Here is a 23562-nt window from a genome sequence, read left to right as displayed (position 1 = left end):
GACCTGAGCTGAAGGCAGTCGCTTAACCAACTGAGCCACCCAGGCGCCCTGGATCTTGCTTTTATCCAGTTTGATAATCTCTGCCTTTTTGTTGGGGTATATAGACCATTTACATTTAAAGTGATTACTGTGGACATTAGGGATGGTGTGTTGTGGTGAGCACTGTGTGTTGTATAAGACTGATGAATCACAGACCTGTACCCCTGAAACAAATAATACATTATATGTTAATAATTAAAAAAAATTTTTTAAGTGATGACTGATGTAGAGTTTAAATTTTTAGTTGTTTTCTTTTTGTCCCCTCTGTTCTTTGTTCTTTTTTTCTTATTTTTCTGTCTTCTTTTGGATTAAGGATTTTTAAAAAAATATTTTCAATTCCCTTTTTGTCTCTTAGTTGCATCTCTTTTTTTGTTGTTTTAGTGGTTGCTTTAGTATTTATTGTATAGGTATTTAATGTATTACAGTCTACCTTCAGGTAATATCATATCACTTTACCTGTAATAAGAACCTTCCACTTTTCCTTCTCAGTCTTTGTGCTGTTGTCATACACTTCACTTCCATATGTTTTAAACCTGCTCTACATTATTATTTTTCATTTAAACAGTACATGTCTTTACAAGATATTTAAGAAATAAGAAAAAAAGTGTTATTTGTACCTGCATATTTTCCATTTCTGGTGTTCTTCATTGCCAATGGGTTATATCCAGATTCCCATCTGGTATCATTTTCATTCTGGTCGAAAGACTTCCTCTAATGTTTCTTGTCATGCTGTCTGTTGCTGATAGTTATTGATTGATTGATTGAATAGAGAATGCATAAGCAGGAAGGGGCAGAGGGAGACAGAGCAAGTGGACTCTGCACTGAGCTCAGAGTCCGACTTGGGGCATGATCTTAGGACCCTGAGATCACAACCTGAGCTGAAACCAAGAGTCAGTCACTTAACCAGCTGTGCCACCTCAGTGCCCCAACTGGTGATAGTATTTTAAAGTGTTTGTATATCCGAAAAATTATTTCCTCTTTTTTTTTTAAAGATTTTATTTATTCATGAGAGACAGAGGGGGAAGAGAGAGAGAGAGAGAGAGAGAGAGAGAAGCAGAGGGAGAAGCAGGCTCCCAAGGAGCAGGGAGCCCGATGAGGGACTCGATCCCAGGACCCTGGGATCATGACCTGAGCCGAAGGCAGACACTTAACCATTTGAGCCACCCAGGCACCCTATTTCCTCTTTTTAAAAAGATACTTTCTTGATACAGAATTCTAGGTTGACTTCTTTCTGTACTTTAAAGGAGTTGCTCCACTGTGTCTAGCTTGCATTATTTCTTATGAGATATCTGTTATTTTAATTTGTGTTCTTCAGTGAGTAATGGGTTTTTTCTCCTCCTTTCTGGCAACTTTTAAGATTTTCTTTTTATCATTGTATTTCAGCATTCTGATTATAATGTGCTTTGGTGTAGCTTGCTTTCATGCTTCTCGTGCCTGGGTTTTGTTAAGCTTCTTAGATCAAATTTGGTGAATATTTAGCCATTACTTTTTCAAATATTTTTCTCCTACACCATCCCTCTCCCTTTGGGACTGTAATACATGTGTATTTGGCCACCTGAAGTTGCAGCTTACTGATGTGCTGTTCATATTTTTTCAGTCTTTATACTCTTTTTTGGGTGGTTTCTACTGGTATAGCTTCATGCTCACTCATCTTCTTCAGGGTTCAATTTGCTGTTAATCCAGACATTGTAATTTTTTTCATCTCTAGAAGTTCTGTTTGGGTGTTTTTTTATATTTTACATCTCTCTGCTTAATGTGTTCAGTGTTTGGCACGTGAAATACAGATACAAGAACTTTTTAAACCATCTTCTAGTTCTATCATCTGTGTCAATTTTGGATCTGTTTCTGTTTATTTTTCTTGTCATTATGGGTCAAATTTTTCTGGTTCTTTGCATTCCTGATTTTTGATTGAATGAGAGACATTGTGAATTTTACTTGGGGTTCTATATATTATTGTACTTATGTCACTATTTTTGAGCTTTGTCCTAGAATGCAGATAAAATTACTTGGAAATGTATCCTTTTGAATCTTGCTTTTTAAGCCTGTTAGGTGGCGTTTATCCTTCCTGTGTTTATAAAGCTATACAGATATATATGTTTTCTTATTTCCTTTTCTTTCTTTTACAAAAGTAGCTTTTTATGTGTTTTTTTCATTCATTCTTACTTAGTGCTCATCACAGTATTTTTCCTTACAGTTCTGATTCTTACTTAAGCAGTAATTACTTCTGGCCTGACTACTGCATTAGTCTCTTAATATTTGTCTGGTTTTCACCTTTCTTTGCATCTCTGATGCAGCGTTCAAACTGTTGTCAGAGTGATGCTAAAGCACAACTCTGATAATGTCACTGCAGTGCTTTTCAGTGCCAGTGGCAATGGGATTCACAAATTAAAAATTATTCCCATGGGGCACCTGGGTATCTCATTTGGTTAAGCATCTGACTCTTGGTTTCGGCTCTGGTGGTGATCTCAGGGTTGTGGGATCGAGCCCCACACCAGGCTCCATACTCAGTGCAGAGTCTGCTTGGGATTCTCTCTCCCCCGCCCAAATAAATAAATAAATAAATAAAATCTAAAAAAAAAATTATCCCCTTAATGGTAATAAAAATATTTTGAGCTTACATTCTCAGTGTATATATACTTGTTTATACATTATAACTGGATATAAATTAGCATATAGTCTTTCATAATATGTCTACTGAGCAATACACTCTAAAACAGAAATTTAAAAATATTTTAAATTTTTATATATTAAAAATTAATTTGCTAACAAAGTGTATTAATGATAGAGGATGTATTATATTTCAGTTAGTCTTAGCTACTTTTGAATAGTTTGGGCTAATTTCTTTTCAGGTCTGATATGCTCATCATTGATTTTACCTTGTAACATACCTGATGAAGAGTTTATATATTCGGTGTAAAAATGTCAGCCCTGCTGTTTTCTTGGTGTCCTTTGTACTCCACATCATCATCATCACTCACATTTTTAGTATTATCTCAGATCTGCCGTTTCTTTATGGTAATGTTTTTAAGCTTGATTAAAACTAGATAAGAAAATTGTTTATCTAACCAGGCATATGAAACATGTGGAGAACAAGTAAGTGAATTTCAGAATACTGAATATGAAGTGGAGTGACATAGGAATTGAGAAAGGGCAGCAGTGTCAGTCCATATACTAAATAGGTGAAGCTTAATTTCTTTTATTTTTAGATGAAAAATACAAGTGTGTGTGTACATTTCCTTGTGGCATTACTGGCCCCATCAGTAGATTCATTTCTGCCTGATCATTGAGCCCCTCCTGATTATTCCATATGGCTAAGTATTTTATGTGTGTTGTATCCATTAGCTTTTGCTGTGTAACAAACCATCCTAAAACTTGGTGCCTTAAAACAATTGTATACTTAATTCACAATTCCTTGTGAGAGTTGGTTGGATGGGTGTTTTTTTGGTCTGGCCTGGATCAGATTATCTGAGGTGATCTGGGCTGGGCTCTCATGTATCTGGTCAGCTGGCAGGATGGCTGGAGGCTAAATGTGTTAGGCAGAATTCTAAAATGATCCCTGATAACCTGTGTCTTTCTGTTATCTCTTTATCTGGCATGGGGGTGAGAACTTCAGTTTGCTTCTCTCAATAGAATATGGCAAAGGCAAAGAGATTTTACAGGTGTAATTAAAGTCCCTGGTCAGATGACTTTAAGTCAACTCAAAGAAGGATTATCTTGAGTTGGCCTGACCCAGTCAGGCAAGCCCTTTAAAAGAGGACCTGGAGGTCTGAGATGGAATAATTGAACACTTCTTGCTTACTTTGAAGAAGCAGCTGCCATATTGTGAGAGGGCCATATCACAAGAACTATGGGGGTCCTTAGGAGCTGAGTTCAGGCCCTACCTGACAGCCAGTAAGAAATTGACCTTAGTCCTACAACCATAAGAAATTGTTTTCTGCCAGTAGCCGTGTGAGCTTGGAAAAGGACCCTGAGCTGTAGGAAAGAAAGCAGCTTGGTTGACACTTTGATTTGAAACTTAACGAGCCCCTGAGCAGAAGACTCGGCTAAGTCATGCTCAGAGCCCTCACCCCTGGAAACTTGAGATAATAAGGTGTTGTTTTAAACCACTAACTTTGTGGTAATTTGTTATATGACAATATAAAATTAATCTTCTGGATAGTCTAGGATAGCCTTATTATAATTTTATATTTTTCAAAATGGAATAGAATCATATAATATGTTCCCTTTTGAGACTGGTGTTTTTCACTCATCGTAGTACTTGGGATCTATCCAAGTTGTTGTGTTTATCAATACCATTCCTTGGGGCGCCTGGGTGGCTCAGTCGTTAAGCGTCTGCCTTTGGCTCAGGTCATGATCCCAGGGTCCCAGGATTGAGCCTTGCATCAGGTTCCCTGCTCGGCAGGAGGCCTGCTTCTCCCTCTCCCCCTGTTTGTGTTCCCTCTCTCTGTCAAATAAATAAATAAATAAAATCTTTAAAAAAGAAAATACAGTTTATTTTATTGTTGAATTGGTATTCCATTTTATGAATATACCACAAGTTGTATATCTATTCTTCCATTGAGGAACATTTGAGTTGTTACAAGTTTGGGGCTATTACACATAAAGCCACTGTGAAAATTTGTATACAGGTTTCAGTGTGAAAATGTTTTTATCTCTAGAATAAATACCTATGAGTGGAATTGCTGGTATTAGTACCTATGTTTAGCTCTGTGAGAAACTGCCACACTTTTTTCCAAAGTGGTAGTACCATTTTTAATTCCCACTAGTGATGTTATGAGTTATTGTGCTTTTTCAACAGCACTTGGTATTATCAATATTTTTTCTTTTATCGGTTCTAATAGATGCCCAGTAATCTCAAAAGACTTAATCTGCATTTTCCTAATGGGTAATGGTGTTCAGTATCTTTTCATGTACTTACATTCTGTTTCAATATCTTTTGGTGTAATTTATATTCAAATCTTCTGTTTTTTAAGATTTTATTTACTTATCTGAGAGCGAGAGAGCACAGGGGGAGCAGCAGAGGGAGAGGGAGAAGCAGACTCCCCACTGATCAGGGAGCTGGACACAGGGCCCTATCCCAGGACACTGAGGTCATGACCTGAGCTGAAGGCAGATGCTTAACCTACTGAGCCACTCAGGCCCCCCTATGTTCAAGTCTTCTGTTCATTTTCTGATTGGATTACTTTGTTATAATTGAATATATAGAGTTGTTGAGATACAAATTGTTTGTTGGATGTGATTTGCAGATATTTTTTCCAACCTGTGGCTTATCTTTTTATTTTCTTAAGAATGTCTTTTATAGAGTAAAAGTTTGGAATCTTGATGAAGTCTAATTTATTGATTTAAAAATTTTAATTTAGTGGTGCATGACTGGCTCAGTTGGTGAAGTGTGTGACTCTTGATCTCTAGGTCATGAGTTCAAGTCTCATGTTGGGTGTAGAAATTACTTAAAAATAAAATCTTTTGGAAGCACCTGGGTGGCCCAGTTGTTAAGCGTCTGCCTTCGGCTCAGGTCATGATCGCAGGGTCCTGGGATCGAGCCACGCATCAGGCTTCCTGCTTGGCGGGAAGCCTGCTTCTCCCTCTCCCACTCCCCCTGCTTGTGTTCCCTCTCTTGTTGTGTCTGTCAAATAATAAAATCTTAAAAAAAAAAAAAAATCTTAAAAAATTTTTTATTTTACAGATTTGTTTGTGTTTGTCATTTGTCATGTATAAGAACTCTAACTCTAGATAAAAATTTTCTCATATTCTAGACGTTTTATTTTTCTAAAGATTTAAGTAATTGCTACATCCAGCATGGAGCTTGAACTCACAACCCCAGTGGAATCAAGAGTTTCACACTCCACTGACTGAGCCAGTTGGGTGCCCCTGAAAGTTTTATATTTTACATTTAGGTCTGTTACTCCTTTTGAGTTAATTTTTGAATTAGGTGTAAAGTTACATCAAGGTTCATTTTTTTGCCTATTGGATGGCCACTTGTTAAATTACCATTTATTTGTGAAGACTATCTTTTCTCTATTAAATTGCTTTTACAGCTCTGTCAAAAATCAGTTGGCCATATTTTGTAAAAGGTTTTACTTTTGGGCTCTTCCATTTACCTATATGTCTGTTCCTCTGTCGCTACCGTGCTGTTTTGATTAGTGTTGTTGTATTGCCTTATGATAGGATGTAAAATCAGTTGATGTGATTCCTTCAACTTTATTATTTTTCAGAATTGTTTTAGTTCTGATTTTTTTGCCTTTCCATGTAGAATCATCTTAACTATATCTACAAGTTTGTTTTTTGCTGAGATTTTCATAATAAATACATTCAACCAGCAGATCAGTTTGGGGAGAGTTGACATCTTGACAATGTTGAGACTTCCAGTCTCTGGATCCTAGTATGTGTTTTTGTTTCTTTAGATCATCTTCGATATTTTCATGAGCATTTTGTAGTTTTAGTGTACAGATTTTGCATATTTTATTAGATCTATATCTCAGTATTTAATTTTTTGGGAAGCTATTATAAATGATATTGTGCTTTTAATTTTGGTTTCTAATTGTGAATTGCTTGCATATAGACAGTATTGATTTTTGTGTGTTGACCTATATCCTGTTGAATTTAACTTAATTACTAGTTCTAGGAGTTTTTCCTCTAAATTCCTTGGGATTTTCTATATAGACCATCATGTCATCTGTGAAAAGGGCCAGTTTTATATATTCTTTCTGATCTGTGTACCTTTTCTTTTGTTCTCTTGACTGATTTCACTGGCTAACATTTCAGGCTCTATGTTTTTTTTTTTTTTAAAGATTTTATTTATTTATTTGAGACAGAATGAGAGCCAGAGAGCACGAGAGGGAAGAGGGCCAGAGGGAGAAGCAGACTCCCCGCCGAGCAGGGAGCCCGATGTAGGACTTGATGCCTGTACTCCAGGATCATGACCTGAACCTAAGGCAGTTGCTTAACCAACTGAGCCACCCAGGCGCCCCAGATTCTATGTTGAATAGGAGTGGTGAGAGTGGATATCCTTGCCTTCTTCCCAGTCTTCAAGGGAAGGCATTCAGTTTTTCACCATTAGTATGATGTTAGCTTTGGATATTTTGTACATATTTTGCTGTTTATCAAGTTGAGCAAGTTCCCTTCTGTTCCTAGTTTGTTGAAAGTTTTTATCATGAATGTGTCAAAATTTTCTCAATAATTTTTCTGCATTAATAGAAATGATCATATGTTTTTCTTCATGTTTTATTTACATTTTTTCTGATGATAAATGAATACATTTTTGCATGCTTATTGGCCATTTTTGTCATCTTCCTATTTGAATGTTTATTGTTTTGCCCACTTAAAAAAGAATTTCTTTTTATTTTGTAACATTGATAAGCTTTCAGGAAAGTTTTTAAGTACAGAACAAAGAACTTCTTTTTTCTGTATTTAGAAAGATACCTTTCTTCCTGAGTATTAATACTTTAGAGCCCCATTTAGAGTCCCATTACACCTTTATTCCTGAGTGTTACTACTTCAGTGTGTACTTGATATTTGCTACAGTGGAAGAATTAATATTGTTAAAATGTTCATGTTCCTCAAAGGAGTGTACAGATTCAATGCAATCCCTATCAAACTACCAATAGCATTTTTCATAAAACTGGAACAAATAATACTAAAATTTGTATGGAACCACAAAAGATCCCGAATAGCCAGAGCAGTGTTGAGAAAGAAAAGCAAAACTGGAGGTATCACAATTCCAGATTTCAAGATCTATACTACAGAGCTGTAGTAATCAAAACAGTGTGGTCCTGGCACAAAAACAAATACATAGATCAGTGGAACAGAATAGAGAGACCAGAAATAAACCCACGGTTATATGGTCAATTAATCTACAACAAAGGAGGCAGGAATATACAACGGGAGAAAGACAGTCTCTTCAACAAATGGTGGTGGGAAAACTGGACAGCTACAGGCAAAAGAGTGAAACTGGAGCACTTTTTGACACCATACATAAAAATAAACTCAAAATAGTTTAAAGATCTAAATATGAGACCTGAAACCATAAACATCCTAAAAATGTCTATGGCAAGGGAAACAAAAGCAAAAGTAAAGTGTTGGTATTACATCAAAGTAAAAAGCTTTTGCACAGTGAAGGAAATAAAAAGGCATCCCACTGAATGGGAGAAGATATTTTCAAATGATAGCCAATAAGGGGTTAATATCCAGAATATATGAAGAACTCCTACAACTCAACACCAAAAAAAAAAAATCCAATTAAAAAATGGGCAGAGAACCTGAATAGATTTTTTTTCCGAAGGAGACATACAGATGGCACACAGATACATGAAAAGATGCTTAACATCACTCATCATCAGGGGCGCCTGGGTGGCTCAGGTTGAGCGTCTAGCTCTTGATTTTGGCTCAGGTCATGAACTCAGGATCCTGGGATCAAGCCCTGTGTTTCTGTCCTGTACCAGAGTAAGTTGCAGACATAATGTCCCTTTATCTCTAAATACTTACTAAAAACAAGGAAATTCTCTTTCATGACCACGTTGCAATTATCAGAGTCAGAGAATTAACATTGATATAGTACTGCTTGCTGGCTAGTCTGCATACTTAATTCAAATTTTGCCTATTGTTTTACTAATGCTAATTACGAAATTCTCTTTGAGGGTACATTCAGTCCTGGATCACATGGTGCATTTTGGGGGGCAAGTCTCTTCATTTCCTTTAATCTGGAAAAGTTCCCACAAATTTTGTCTTTTGTGACATTAGTATTTTTTGAGCACAGGCCATTTACTTTTTTTTTTTTTAGGATTTTTTATTTTATTTATTTATTTGAGAGAATGAGAGAGAGCACGAGAGGGAAGAGGGTCAGAGGGAGAAGCAGACTCCCTGCCGAGCAGGGAGCCCGATGCGGGACTCGAACCTGGGACTCCAGGATCATGACCTGAGCTGAAGGCAGTTGCTTAACCAACTCAGCCACCCAGGCGCCCCTACTTTCTTTTTTTTTTTAAACAAGAAGTTTATTTAAACAACAAGATGCTTGACTTGAAGGGAAAACTATCTAGGATTCATTTCTTATAGAGTAACTTATCCCTGCTTAAAGACAGATTGCCTTCTATGTAACAGCTATGTACAAAAATGTTATAAAATTGTCCTTGGTTTTACAATGATAAATGAAAAACATTTAAAATTCTACAGTCGAACAAGGAGTGCAAGGACTTTTATGTTCTTTTTTCGTTTGTTTTAACAGAGCAAAATAACTTACTGGAATACAAAGATAAGAGCTGAATGACCATGCTACTAATGGAGAAGGGGGTATTCTCACAGAAGCAGTATTTTTCCCCACCCCATCTGTACTTTATGTTGATCAAAATAAACCGTTAGCCATTTAGTTAAAAAAAACACATGATATGCTTGTGCATGTATATGGTTACTTTACGTACAGTAAGGAATGGGGAAGGGGAAAATGAAAGAATCGAGAAAACGATACTATAGTAATCAGGATGTGGTGGAACCAAATTGCGGTTTTCTCATTGAGATTGTCTTGGTCTGGAGGAACAGAGTTTTAGAGTAAAGTAACAGGTTCCCTTCTTAGTAGACACCTGTCTGCTGCTGGTGTCTGATACACATCAGTTGTATCTTCATCCTCCGTTTCCAACTGTGCAGGTGTGTCTATTTCATTGATTGGCTGCCCATCAACTCAGAATCAGATCTGCCTCATTGACAAACGCTGTCGTTGACAGTGGGCTTTCATGAGTTTACTAAATGGTATATGCCTTTTTTTTTTTTTAAGATTTTATTTATTTATTTGACAGAGAGAGACACAGCGAGAGAGGGAACACAAGCAGGGGGAGTGGGAGAGGGAGAAGCAGGCTTCCCGCCAAGCAGGGAGCCCGATGTGGGGCTCGATCCCAGGACCCTGGGATCATGACCTGAGCCGAAGGCAGATGCTCAACGACTGAGCCACCTAGGCGCCCCTGTCTGATTTCTCATAATAACTTCAGTCACTTGGTTGAGGTGGTGTCTGCCATTTTCTCCACAGTAAATAAGAAGTATCTTGTGAGGAGAAACTTTGAGTTTATATAATTAGTCTCATCAAACTTTCATCCACTAGTTTTAGCATCCCCTGATGAATGAGTCCAGCCTGAAACAGTCTCTATTCTGATGCTTGTCAAGTGACGATTTTTAAAATTCATTTGACATTTATTAATTGGCATTCTGCAGTGAGGAAGAGCCTTCTTTTCTCATTTGTTTATTCATTATGGATATATGGATTCTTATTTTACTATTGAGTTATCTGTTGCTGTCATTAGCTTTAACACACGAATTGTACAGAGGTGGCCAGCGGGACTCCCTTCACCATTGGCTTTCGTGTCCTGACAGGTCCTCCTCATTCCAAACGTTTTTGTACTTTTTGGTTTTCTGGTCCAGCAAGATGTCTGGGTTTAGCTTTACATTTTCCAGCCCCAGCTTTGGAGTCAGCCATTTTTCCAGGGAACTCAGGATCCTCTTAGTTCAGAATAGTGTACATGTATACATCTATGTCTGTTTCTGTATTTGTCTGTCTTTACATACGTTCGTTCATAGTGATACCTTCAATTCCAGTCTCTTACTGTAGGGTTCATTCTAGCTTTATCCCTTTCCATATTTATAACTTGCTGCTCCAACAGTGAAAATCCTTGCTTGCATTATCTACTTTATATCTAATCATTTGCTCAGTTCAGAATAAACATTTAATGGTTTCAGAATTGCCAGCCCCCTTCCACTGTGGGAAACAAATCTATTAAAAGGAGAGCTCACTGTTTCTAGTTTATTTAGTTCTTGAGTGCAAGTGTACATAGTTAAAATAGCGGGTTCAAAAGTTACTTCGGACTAGTTCCACACCTTCCCTCCTTCAGTGTGGTTATGTTAGTTATTTGAAATACTTTAAAATTTTCTGTTGATATCATAGTGCTTTCTCTTCTCAAGGCTCTGGGAAAATAGGCACTCTCATACATGGCTGTTAGGAATACAAATCCATGCAACCTTTTTTGAGGGGGATTTGGCATTGTTAACAAAATTACGTTTGCATTTAACCTTTTTTTTTTTTAAAGATTTTATTTTATTATTTATTTGAGAGAGAGAGAATGAGAGATAGAGAGCACGAGAGGGAAGAGGGTCAGAGGGAGAAGCAGACTCCCCTCAGAGCAGGGAGCCCGATGTGGGACTCGATCCCGGGACTCCAGGATCATGACCTGAGCCGAAGGCAGTCGCTTAACCAACTGAGCCACCCAGGCGCCCTGCATTTAACCTTTGACTCAGCATTTCTACTTCACGAATTTACCCTGAAGACGCACCTTTAACAATACAAAAGTAGAGATTCATGAGGTTATTCAGGAAAGTAGTATTTTTATTTGTGAAATGTTAAAAGCCACCTAAATGCCAGTACATGGGGGAATGGGTGTGTGAATAAACTTTGGTACATCTACATCATGGAATTTTATGCAGCTGAGAAGAGAATGAAGACTGTCTATGAAATGATTGAGTGATTTGCAGGATATATGGTTAAGTGAAAAAAGCAAGTGCGAAATACTGTGTATGGCATGCAATTTATTTGTCTGAGGATAAAAGGGAAATAAAATAGATGTGTATATAATCATTCATGCAGAAAGAACCCCAAGAAGAAACTGGAAACTAATGAGATTGGTCACCCAACAGGGGATGGGTAGGAACAGAGCGTACAGTTGGGGGTAAGGTGGGAAGGAAAGGGATAGGGGCAGTGTCAGTTCTTTGAGCATAACCTTTTGTATAGTTTTGGGCTTTTATAACCATGCTTTGTTTCTCACACTTAAAAATTAAGTAAGTAAAATAACAAAGACGAGTAAAAACCAAAATGGATTACAAACAGAAAAGATGAATCTAATGCTGTTAACGGTGATAAAATTCTTGATATGGTCAGACACGTCAGTTTCAGTCTTCCTCCTGAAGGTCAGTCTGGGAGCCGTCCTTTCTCCTATTCCTGGTCTGTTTGTAGGGGGACCAACTGTCCTGAGAAATTTCCTGGGACACAGAACTTCTAGTGCTAAAACTGGGAAAGTCCCAGGCAAATGAGGGTGAGTTGGTTACCCTGTTTGACATACATCTGTTTTCCTGGGCTTTCCCTTTATCACCACCTTGGGAATTCTTTTCACCTGTCTTCTGTGATAGTTTCTCTCCTAGATCTTGTGTGTATATAATTTTTGTTTTAGTTTAGTTTGGTTTGTTGTTTATTGTTATTTGTGGAACAGATTCTCCAGTTACTTCCTGAGAACAAGTGCATAGGAGGTAAATGATTTGAAACCTTACATATCTTTATCCTGTGTTCCATACTGGATTATTGGTTTGACTTAAGAATTTTAGAAGAGGGGCACCTGGCTGGCTCAATCAGAAGAGCATGCGACACAGTCTCGGGGACATGGGCTTGAGCACCATGTTGGGTGTGGAGATTACTTAAATAAAACTTAAAAAAAAAAAAAAAGAATTTTAGAAAATACTACATTCTGGGTGCCAGGGTGGTGCAGTCAGTTAAACATCTAACTCTTGGTTTTGGCTTAGGTGGTGATTTCAGAGGGTCATGAGATCAAGCCCCACGTCGGGCTCTGTGCTCAGCGAGGAGTCTGCTTGAGACTCTCTCTCCCTCCCTCTGCCCCTCCCCATACCCACTGGCACATACTCTCTGTCAAATAAATAAATCTTAAAAAAATAAATAAATAAAACATTACATTCTCCAAAACTGTTCTTGAGAAGCATGATGCCATTCTCATTCCTTTGTGATATGTTCTCTCTGAATGGAAGATTTTAGGATATCTTTTCAATTCTCTTCCTGAAATTTCAGGTGTAGTGCTGTGGAATGGGTCTTTTTTCATTTTGCAGGGCATTTTGCCTTATTAAATCTGGAAACTCCAGTCTTTTCATTTTGGGAAAATATCTTGTATTTCTGTCTTTTCTGTTTTCTCTTCTTAGAATTTATGTTTGTTTGTTGTGAGACTTCCTTGATGCAAACCCATTTTCTTTTTCTTCTGAGTCATTTCTTTGGGATATAACCTATTTGTTGTTGTTTCTGGGAGTGTATCATTTTGTGTTTCTAGCAGATTGCTCACATTCACTGTGATATTCCTTTATTTTTTTTTTTTAAATAGCCTTCTGTACTTTTTGCTTTGGGACTATCTCTTTGAGAACATTTACTGTGAAATCTTCATTATCTCTGTTTCCTTTCACATCCTTTTGTTTTTGGTTGCTGTTTGATCTGACAGTTGTGCTCAAATATCTGGTGGCCCTTGATAGTCATTCACGGTGAGAGAACTGGCACATTCTGTGCTTGTGGGCACTATTGTTGGATGTGATAGAGAGTGGGGACCCAGATGCTTTTTTTGTTTTGTTTTGTTTTAAATGCCCAGGTCTCCACCAGAAGGTGTTTTCTCTTAGGCTGGTCACTTTTTCTGGGAAGATAAATCCTTTCCTTTCTTGCCAGCCAGCTGAGAGCAGTCTAGGGCTGGGGTTGCAGGGCTACCACCGTGAGGAGAGGTTTGGGAGCCTAATTGGAGAAGGGAGCTGATGGCGTCACTGTTTTATATGTCATCTTTGACTTACTGCTCCTGTTTAGAGTGAAGCATCTCACTTCCTCCCCCATTCCTTGAGCTGTTGTCTTCTATTCTGGACCCTTTCTGGTTCAGTCCAGCCAGAATTAAATCTCCTATTTCCTCTGAGGCTAGAGATGGATATTGCCTGATTGTTGGGGGACAGAGAGGAGACCTGAGGGGTCCAACTTCTGGCTCGGACTTCCAACAAGTTCTCCCGTTTTCATTCCCATGCCTCTCCTCTGTGGGCAGTGGTTCCTGGACCTTTAATCACTGGCCTCTTGGGGGTTTTACAGTACTAACTGGCCAGCTTTTTGGCTTTTCCCTCTGTAGCCTCAGACTTCAGCTTTCTTTTCCCTGCTGAGTCAGTTACTGCCTGTCTTCCTGCTATCCATCTTCTGTCTGTTGACATCTCTCATCTGCCTTTTCCTCCCCCTTTCCCTTTGTCCATTTATATCTTTATTTTTCTCTTAGAGTCATTCTAAAGAGGCTTCAGGAGGATGCCAAGAATTGTGTCCATTTTGCCATGTTTAAATGGAAGCTCAGGCCTTTGTGCAAAGAAAGTGGGAAATGAATTTGACTTTCACACCTCCACACCAGACCCTACCCTACCCCTATCCCTTCACCTGCCACCCAGGCCTATGGCCCTTGTTCTTTCCCGGTAGCAAACACTGTCATTAATGTGTATCCTTCCTATTCATGTGGATCCATTAAAAACGAGTGGTCTGTTTGTTTTATATAAGTGTGTTTTTATTTATTTCAGCCACTGTTAATAGTGTATCATACCAATATACCTGATGTTATTTATCCAGTCCCCTATTGTGGATGTTTAGTTTTTTTACTGTTACAAATACCACTGCAATTATCTCCTTTTACTTTTGTAGTCTCCATGTGCAAATGTGTGAGAATTTTTCCAGTGGACTACTTCCTTAACGTTTTAATGGGTAAATGGAGGTGATTTGGAGGCTTTCTTTGAGGCGTGAAGAAAACGTTTCATTAATTTTTTTTTTAAAGGTTTTTATTTGAGAGAGAGAGCATGGTCCAGGGGCAGAGGGAAGAACAGAGGGGGAGGGGAGAGAGGGGGAAGGAATCACAAGCAGACTCCATGTTGAGTACAGAGCCCAATGCGAGGCTCCATCCCACAACCCTGAGATCATGACCTGAGCCGAAACCAAGAGTCGGATGCTTAACTCCCTGAGCCACCCAGGTGCCCCTGCAATCATCATTTTTGACCACAGTTTGGTTTGTCCTATACAGTTGAAGGTATGCCTCCCCTCACATTCAGTAATTCAGTAGGTATATGTCCTAGAGAAATTCTTGCATGTACAAGGAAGTTCATAATCCCATTGTTTGTAATAGCAAGACATAATCAACATAGTGTAAGCAACATAATATCCATCAGACAAAATAATTGGTAAATAAATTGTGGTATATCTATAGAATGAATAATAGCAATGAAAAGGACTAAGTGTTGTGTATCAACATATTGGGTGGCCAGGAACACAGAATTGTATGAATAGCAAGTCTCAGAAGAGTACCTACAGTATGCTATTGATACAAAGCTAATTCAAAAGCATGTGAAATTTAAAAATATATAAGGAGATACACATATATAATTGAACCATTATGAAAAATACGACTCAAACACAAAACTCAGAAAACTGGTTACCTGGGGAGAAAGGAGGACAGAATCAAAAGGGGCAACTAGGAGGATTGATGGGATTGGTAATGTATTTATTAAGGTGGGTTTTTATTGTTTTTTATCCTTTATGTGTTTTTGTTGTTTTTTTTTAAGTTATTTTTTGGGGTTTTATTTTTTAATTAATTAATTAATTTTATTTATTTATTTTTTTAGATTTATTTATTTATTTATTTATTTGAGAGAGAATGAGAGAGAGCACAAGAGGGAAGAGGGTCAGAGGGAGAAGCAGACTCCCTGCCGAGCAGGGGGCCCGATGCGGGACTCGATCCTGGGACTCCAGGATCATGACCTGAGCCGAAGGCAGTCGCTTAACCAACTGAGCCACCCAGGCGCCCTATTTTTTAATTTAAATTTAAGTAATTAACATATAGTGTATTATTAGTTTCAGAGGTATAGTTCAGTGATTCATCAGTCTTATAGAGCACCCAGTGCTCATTACATCATGTTCCTTCCTTAATGTCCATCACCCAGTTACCCCCCCCCCCGAGCAACCCTCTGTTCATTTCCTAGGTCATTAATATTTTTTTACATTTTATTTTATCCCGTGATGAGAAAAGTAGAATTATAAACTTCCAGATCTTTTCAAAAATTTTACTGAGAGACATGCTTTTTCAACAGTCCATAATCTCAACAATTCTGAAATCTAAAATACATTTTTTAAAGATTTATTTATTTATTTGAGAGAGTGCTCATGCGTGCTGGGGGAGGAGCTGGAGAGGGAGTAAGAAAGCAACAGACTCCCTTCTGAGCACAGAACCTAACTTGGGGTTCCATCCCATAACCCTGAGATCATGGCCTGAGCTGAAACCAAGAGTCAGAGGCCCAGACTGAGCCACCCAGGTGCCCCTAAAATCTAAAATATTTTGAGAAATGAAAATTTTTTTTCCTAACTCAGTTGGCAGTAAAACCTGTCCTATCTAAACTCATTTGGTGGCAAAGCTCTGATCCAGATTGACAAGGCTGTTTATTTTAGTTCGTATATGCATACGTGTTATTTCAAAAAATATTAACGTGTGTTTAATACATGATATATTAAAACTATATGCACTGTATTACCACTCCCAAATTCAAGAGATCCTGAATTCTATTTTTTTGAAAAGATTTTTATTTATTTGAGAGAGAGAATGAGAGAGAGAGAGCACGAGAGGGGGGAGGGTCAGGGAGAAGGGAGAAGGAGACTCCCTGCTGAGCAGGGAGCCCGATGTGGGACATGATCCCAGGATTCTGGAATCATGACCTGACTGAGCACCCAGGCGCCCCAAGAAATCCTGAATTCTAAAGCACATCTAGATCCAAGGGTTTCAGGGGGGAGGGGTCATGTCACCATCGACTGGAAGCTTTGCAGTGGTGGGTGGCAAATCATAGATGAGAATTTGTTTTATTTCTGATTGATGGAAGCTTCTTTTTTGTCTTTAAGAACTCAGTTTTTTTCTCTTTAAACTGTATTCCAGGAGTGTGTTCATTTTTAAAATAACAGCTCTTTTCTTTCTTTGACAGCTATAATATCGAAACTGCTTGTGATAATGCAAGTGGAGTTCAAATTCAATAGAACCTTTTTTTACATTAAGTATTTTTAAAAATGATGAAGTCTTTTCTCAAGCATACATAGAGGTTGCTTTGCTTAGTTTTAATTCCTCTCTAGGATTCATATAACAAAATAAAACATCACTGACGGACCATTTTTCTTCCATTGTCCAAAGCTGAAGTTTACCTTTGAAGCTGTAAACTTTCTGTGCACATTAATAGTTTTTATGTGATTTTTACAGATTCTGGTTAAATTCATTCATGTTTTCAGAACTGTCAGTTAAATTCAGTAAGACATTTTTAACCCAGCTTTATTGGGATGGAACTCACAGAAAGTGTACAGTTCAGTGGCTATTAGTGTATTCATAAAGTCATGCGGCCATCACCATTGTCTGATCCCAGAACGTTTTCGTCACTCCAAAAAGAAACCCCATATCCTGTAGTGATTGGTTTCTGTTCTTCTTTTGTCCTGTCCTCTATTTGCTCACTTACTAGAGCTTTCTAAAAAAGCAGGTCCTCCCCTTTTCTTACTCTTTTTTCAAGAGTGTCTCGGCTCTTGTGGCCCTTTGCAGAGTCAAGTTGTATTTAAAAAAATTGTTTCGGGCGCCTGGGTGGCTCAGTTGGTTAAGCGACTGCCTTCGGCTCAGGTCATGATCCTGGAGTCCCGGGATCGAGTCCCACATCGGGCTCCCTGCTCAGCAGGGAGTCTGCTTCTCCCTCTGACTCTCCTCCCTCTCATGCTGTCTCTCATTCTCTCGCTCTCAAATAAATAAATAAAATCTTTAAAAAAAAATTAAAAAAAAAATAAAAAAAATAAAAAAATTGTTTCATTGAAATTTTACTGAATTTACAAATCATTTTGGGGATAATTGGCATCTTTACAATGTTGAGTTTTTCTTAATATAGAAGATGGTGTGGCTCTCTGTTTAAGTTTTAAACCTTTCTCTATAAAGTTTTATTTTCTTCATAAGATTGTATTTCTTTTGTGAAACTTGTTCTTGAGTATCATTCTTCTTATAAATTACATTTTCTAACTGGTGATGTTATTGCTGAGTTTTTAATGTACTCTTGAATCTCACAACCTCGCTGAATTTCTTACTAGGTCTGAATCTTTTGGCTCTTCAATTATACTGTCTGGAAACTAGAACACTCTTTCTCTTTTAATCTCTTTTTTTAAAATAAGTATTGTTAGGAATTCTAGTATACTGTTGAGTGGTCGGCTTGCTCTTAGTTTTTAATAATTTATATTCAGCAGCTCTCAGATCAGCCTTCCCTAAGAAGCCATACCCATTTCTTGCTCAGGAAGTGTTTATCAGATCTACAAAGAAAGAAAAGGCATACCTGGGATTTGTTTATCTGTTTTTCCAGTTCAGAACCTAATCTTGGGCAGTTGAAATTTCGTCAGTTGAAATTTTAGTGTTCTAGGGGTGCCTGGGTGACTCAGTTGGTTAAGCGACTGCCTTTGACTCAGGTCATGACCCTGGAGTCCTGGGATCGAGTCCTGCATAGGGGTCCCTGCTGAGCAGGGAGTCTGCTTCTCCCTCTGACCCTCCCCTCTCTCATGCTCTATCTCATTCTCTCTCTCAAATAAATAAAATATTTAAAAAAGTGAAAAAAGAAATTTTAGTGTTCTATTTTATTCATGTTTGGGGCTTGTTATATTCACAGTGCCTTTTATTTATTTATTTATTTTTAAATATCTGACTTGGGGGGGCACCTGGGTGGCTCATTTAAGCATCTTCCTTCTGCCTTAGGCTCAGGTCATGATCCTGGGGTCCTGGTATCGAGCCCCATGCCTCTCCTGCCTGCCGCTCCCCACTTGTGCTCTCTCTCTCTGTTGAATAAAATCTTTTAAAAAATGCTATTTTAAAAAAATAAGTCTGACTTGGGATGCCTAGCTGGCTCAGTCAGTAGAACATGTGACTTTTGATCTTGGGATTGTAAATTTGAGACCCGTGTTGGGTGTAGAGATTACTTAGAAATAAAATCTTTAAAAAAAATCTGACTTAGGGGAAAATATTCAGGTTTATTTATTTATTAGTAGTAGTATTTTCATCATTAGCTATAGTTGCCTTGCCAAACTAATATACTTCGTGTATTTTAAGAACACTTATTTGTGTTAGGAGGTGAATTTGGGTAAAAAGTATAGGCAAGTATTCTTTGTGCTGCTTTTACTCTTCCAGCTTTTCTGTAAATACAAAATTATTTCCAAAGAAAGTGTTTAAAATGTATTTGTTTGTAAAAGTAACACATGCCCATGATCAGTATTTAAAAGGATCCAGAACAAAGAACTCCTGCAACTATAATAAAAAGACAAATGACTCAGTTTAAAGATGCGTAAAAGACTTGGACACTTCAAAAAGGAAGATAAGAGAATGGCCAGTAAGCATATAAAAAAGTATTCAATATCTTTAGTCATCAGAAAAATGAAAAGTAAAACTCCTGTGAGGTACCTAACTGCATCTGCTAGCATGACTTAAAGTAAGATTGACAACACCATATGATGAGGATTTGAAGCATCTGGAACTCCATACAGTGCTGCTGGGAGTGGAAATGTTTGGAAATGTCTGGAAGTTGTTTTCTTGTTTGTTTTAACTAAGCATTCATTCATCCCAAACCCAGCAATTCTGTTCCTAAATATTTACACATGAGAGATGAAAACCAGAAAAAGGTGTCTGCAAGAATGTTCATAGTAGCTTTGTATTCATAATAGCCCAAATCTGGAAATAATACAGGTGTCCTCCAATAGGAGACTAGGTAAGCACATGGTTATCTATATGAATACTATGCTGTAGTAATGTATAATGGACTACTGATGACTGCAGCAACAGGGATGAATTTCATCAACATTAGACTGACCCAAGAGTAGAGACTGTATGATTCCATTTCCATGAAGGCCATGAATAGGCAAAAGTGATTTTTCGTGATAGAGATAAGAACAATCGTCTCAGTGGGGTGGGAGGGCATTGTAGAGTCAGGGTTGACTAGGAATGGGCACAGAGGGCCTTTTAGGGATGTTGGACATTTTCTGTATCTTGGTAAGCATTTGTCAAACTCATCAGAGTTTTACTCTATGTAAGTTATACTTCATTTTAAAAGTAAGCAAAAGGACACAAGGGTTATACATTGATCCAAGGGCATTCCCCTGTATAAGGGCAATGTATATCACACTCAGGAAATTCAACATTATTGCAACCCTTCTATATCTACTATGCAGTCACATTTAAATACCCCAGTATTGTCTTTCATTAACATTTTAAATCCGGTTTCAGCAAAGGATCACTCATTACCTGTTAATTTTTTTTAAAGTTTTTTTTTGTAGTTTTACTGTTTTATTAGCACAAATACGACGTGCACAACAAGCTGTCTATTCATTTTCTTCACTGCGCAGCCTGGCGTTGCGGTTGGTGACTCTGATTGCCAGCTGGGGTGCTCTTTCCACAATAGCTTTGCGGTTCTTGGAGGAGACATTGTGAGTAGTCTCTGCACAGTAAGATTTGTTGCACATCAGCAGCACTTCAAGCTCCTTGACGTTGTGGACTAGGAACTTCCAGAAGCCAACGGGCAACACGTGCTTTGTTTTCTTGTTGCTCCGTAACCAACGTTGGGCATCGAGATCTGGCCCTTGAATCTTCTGCGCACCCTATTGTCAGTGCCTCTGGGTTTCCGCCAGTTGTGCTTAATATTGACATAGCAGTCTGACTGGTGCCGGATGAACTTCTTGGTCCTCTTTTTAACGATCTTGGGCTTCACCAGAGGTCTGAGGGCAGCCATGATGCCCAGTAACCGATGGCTGCCACCTCCGCCGGCAGCGCCGAGGAAGAGAGCTGAAAAAACGTTTCTTGATAGAAAATATCCTTGCAAAAAAATTAAAGTCTTGAGTCTGAGAGCATATTATCTGATGCCTATAATTCTCAGTAGCCCGTTTCATTGTTTTTTCAGATGGCTACAGTTAATGTTTGGAAATTTATGATATCAGATGTCTGAAGTTTACATGGAGAGATTAATGATCTTTAAAAAGGCAGAATTAGAATTGCAAATCTTGCTTTCATTTTCTTAAATGTTTTGTTTGATACATGGCTTTGGAAATTTGGGGTAGTAGTTTGAATTGCAAACAAGTGGGCAGTATTTCTGTTTAATAATGAGATTTGTAATCAACACTAGGTTCCCCTAGACTCTGGGACCTAGAGGAAGGAAATTCGCTTTTAGTGACTTAGCTGTCAAAGTAGGATTTAGCATTATAATTTTTTAAATGTCATATTTTTGATCACAAAAAACAATACATGCTAATTGTAGAAAATACCACAAATCAAAAAGAAAGTCCTCACAACTCTGCCACCTAGAGGTGCGATGGCTAACACACGCGAGGAGTGTCTCTTGTCTTTTGTCTGCGCACACATGCTCACATGCTATTTCTTTTTAAATAGATGATGTAATCATAACGTGTAAATTTAACTGCTTAATTCACTTGGTGCGTCATCAGCATTTCTCATTAAATATTTTACAGTTTTACTTCAAATAACTGTCCACAGTAGTGTTCCTTGCTGGAAATTCTGGAATTGTTTTTTGTTTTAAAACTTTTTTCTTGTAAAAATGTAAAAGACGTGCAACATAAATGTTCAGCTTAATAAATGTCATAAAGTAAACACCCTCGTACCTGCCACTTAGATCAAGTCTTGGAGTGTAGCTGGCAGCCAGCAGCCCCCAGTACACTTTCCCACTCACAGCTCCCTTCCCCTTAAAGGTAGCTACTATTCTGTTTCAAAGTTCTTTTCTTGCATATCTTTATTGAGTCCCAGCTGTGTTTGCATCCCCCAACAGTGTAGTGTAGTTTTGCCTGTTTTTGAACTTCTTACAGAGGGAGTCATTATAGTATGCATTCTTTTGTGTCTGACTTCTTTCATTCAACATTTTGTTTTTCAGATTCACCTATATTGTGTAGTTCATTCTTTATTGTATGCTTCCATATTTTGATTCTACTGATGGTGGGCACTTCGGCTGTGTACAGTGCAGGTTTTACAGATGTCGCTGCCGTGAACACTGGGTGTGCTTCATGGTGTGTGTGTGTGTGTGTGTGTGTGTGTGTGTGTGTGCACGCGCACATGTATTTCTCTAGGGAATCCAAATGTAGGACTGACATTGCTGGGTTGTAGGATAATGTGGCAAATAATGCCAAACTGTTCTCAGATGGTTGGATCCATTTTCAGTGTACCTGTTTCTCATCCTCAGCACTACTTGGTATTGTTAAACTTTAATTTTAGCCATTCTTATGGATGTGGTGATTTCTCCTTGTGGCTTAATTTGCATTATAATGTGTTTTCCTTATTGTTAGTGAAGTTAGACAGGTTTATGTGTGAGTATCGGCCATTTCGATATCCTGTTTGGTGCAGTGCTTAATTCATAGTCTTTTGCCTATTCTCTTCCTGGGTTTCCTTTTTCTTACTGATTTATGTAATTTAGATACAAGATCTTTATCGGTTATATGAGTTGCCGATCCCTTCTCCAACTTTCAGTAGCTTGTCCTTTTAATTCCGTTAATGGTGTCTTGTGCAGAACAGAGGATCTTAATTTTAATGTAGTTCCATTGATTGACTTTCTCCTTTTAGGGATTAATGCTTTTCATGTCCTGTGTAAGTCTTAGAAATGGAAGTGTTGGCCTAAGAGCTTTTTAGATTTTCACTTACAGTGTACTCTGCCACTCTACATGAACCTTTTGAGACCATTTTCACTCTCACCGACAGTGTGGGCGTGATGCCCCCACCCTCGCCAGAACTGGAGTTCTTTGTCTATTCATTAATGAGTATTGTATTTTAGTTTGCTCCTGAAACTCGAAGAACTAGTTTGTTGCATCATTCTGTGCACATGGCAGCCACTAAGCATAATTCCAAGGTTAATACTAAAAATATTCTTTAGCTTTTGATTCTGAGGAACAGTTACAGTGGTAGGAGAAGAGGTAAAGATCTAAAAAGCCATTTTCTTTTTATTAATTTAAATCAGCATGATTTGGGCTTAAATTAATGACAGTAAATTGATGAAGATTTAATATAGTGGATCATGGGACCCATGAAATTGATGAGTTAGAATTTTGTAGATTTCCTTTATAAGTTCCTGGTGTGTTTGTAAGAGGTAGAATCATGACTTTAACAACTCTTCTTTACACACTTTATTAAAGAAGACATCCTTACCCTGACTTACCTCTTGCTTCTCCTTTCCCACCCCCCAGTATTCATTCAGAGTCCTTTCTGATTGTGAGGTGGGAGGTGGCCCCTTGGTTTTGCCTGGGAATGAGTGGAGTTGAACTCAGACTGCCACAGAGCCCATTGAAAGGAGCCTCCATTAGGAGATGAAATCTGGAGTGGCGCTCTCCTCCGCTCTCCTCCACTCTCCTGCGCTCTTGCCTGCTTTCCTCCATTTTCCAGTTTAGGTTGCCGGCACTTTCCCGGGCCTCGCAGACAGAATCTTAGTCCCTCAGCACAGTGTCTCACCATCGGCCCGGCTGTTTACTCTTGACCCTCATGCACCTAGTCCCCCTGCTTAATCTGCAGTTGCCTTGCATTTGGAATGTTCTTTCACATTTGCTCATCCCATTATCTAGAACTCCCTCCTGTCTGCTACTGCCAAGCCATCCACCTGCTAGCTAACTTCTTTTAAAACTCAGCTTAAGCAGCACATCTCCTTGCAGGCCTTAGCTCCATGCCCTCGTTCCTCCAGCTCACTGAGTTAGTTGCCCCCTCT

The 23562-nt window shown here is 38.3% G+C and overlaps 1 protein-coding gene and 1 pseudogene across 4 annotated transcripts in view; one reads left to right on the top strand and one right to left on the bottom strand.

Annotated features, from left to right (window-relative positions):
• ASXL1 (ASXL transcriptional regulator 1) overlaps window positions 1-23562 on the top strand; it is a 74336-nt gene that overhangs the window by 39464 nt on the left and 11310 nt on the right. The gene's annotated exons all lie outside the window — the stretch shown is intronic.
• Window positions 20027-21155, bottom strand: LOC141370553 (large ribosomal subunit protein eL32-like; annotated as a pseudogene).

This window comes from Callorhinus ursinus, unplaced genomic scaffold (assembly GCF_003265705.2).
Source record: "Callorhinus ursinus isolate GAN/ISIS: 27379988/994484 unplaced genomic scaffold, GSC_fseal_2.0 scaffold38, whole genome shotgun sequence".
NCBI classification, from domain to species: domain Eukaryota; kingdom Metazoa; phylum Chordata; class Mammalia; order Carnivora; family Otariidae; genus Callorhinus; species Callorhinus ursinus.
Note: the sequence above shows the minus strand (reverse complement) of the source record. Positions and strands in the feature narration are given on the sequence as shown.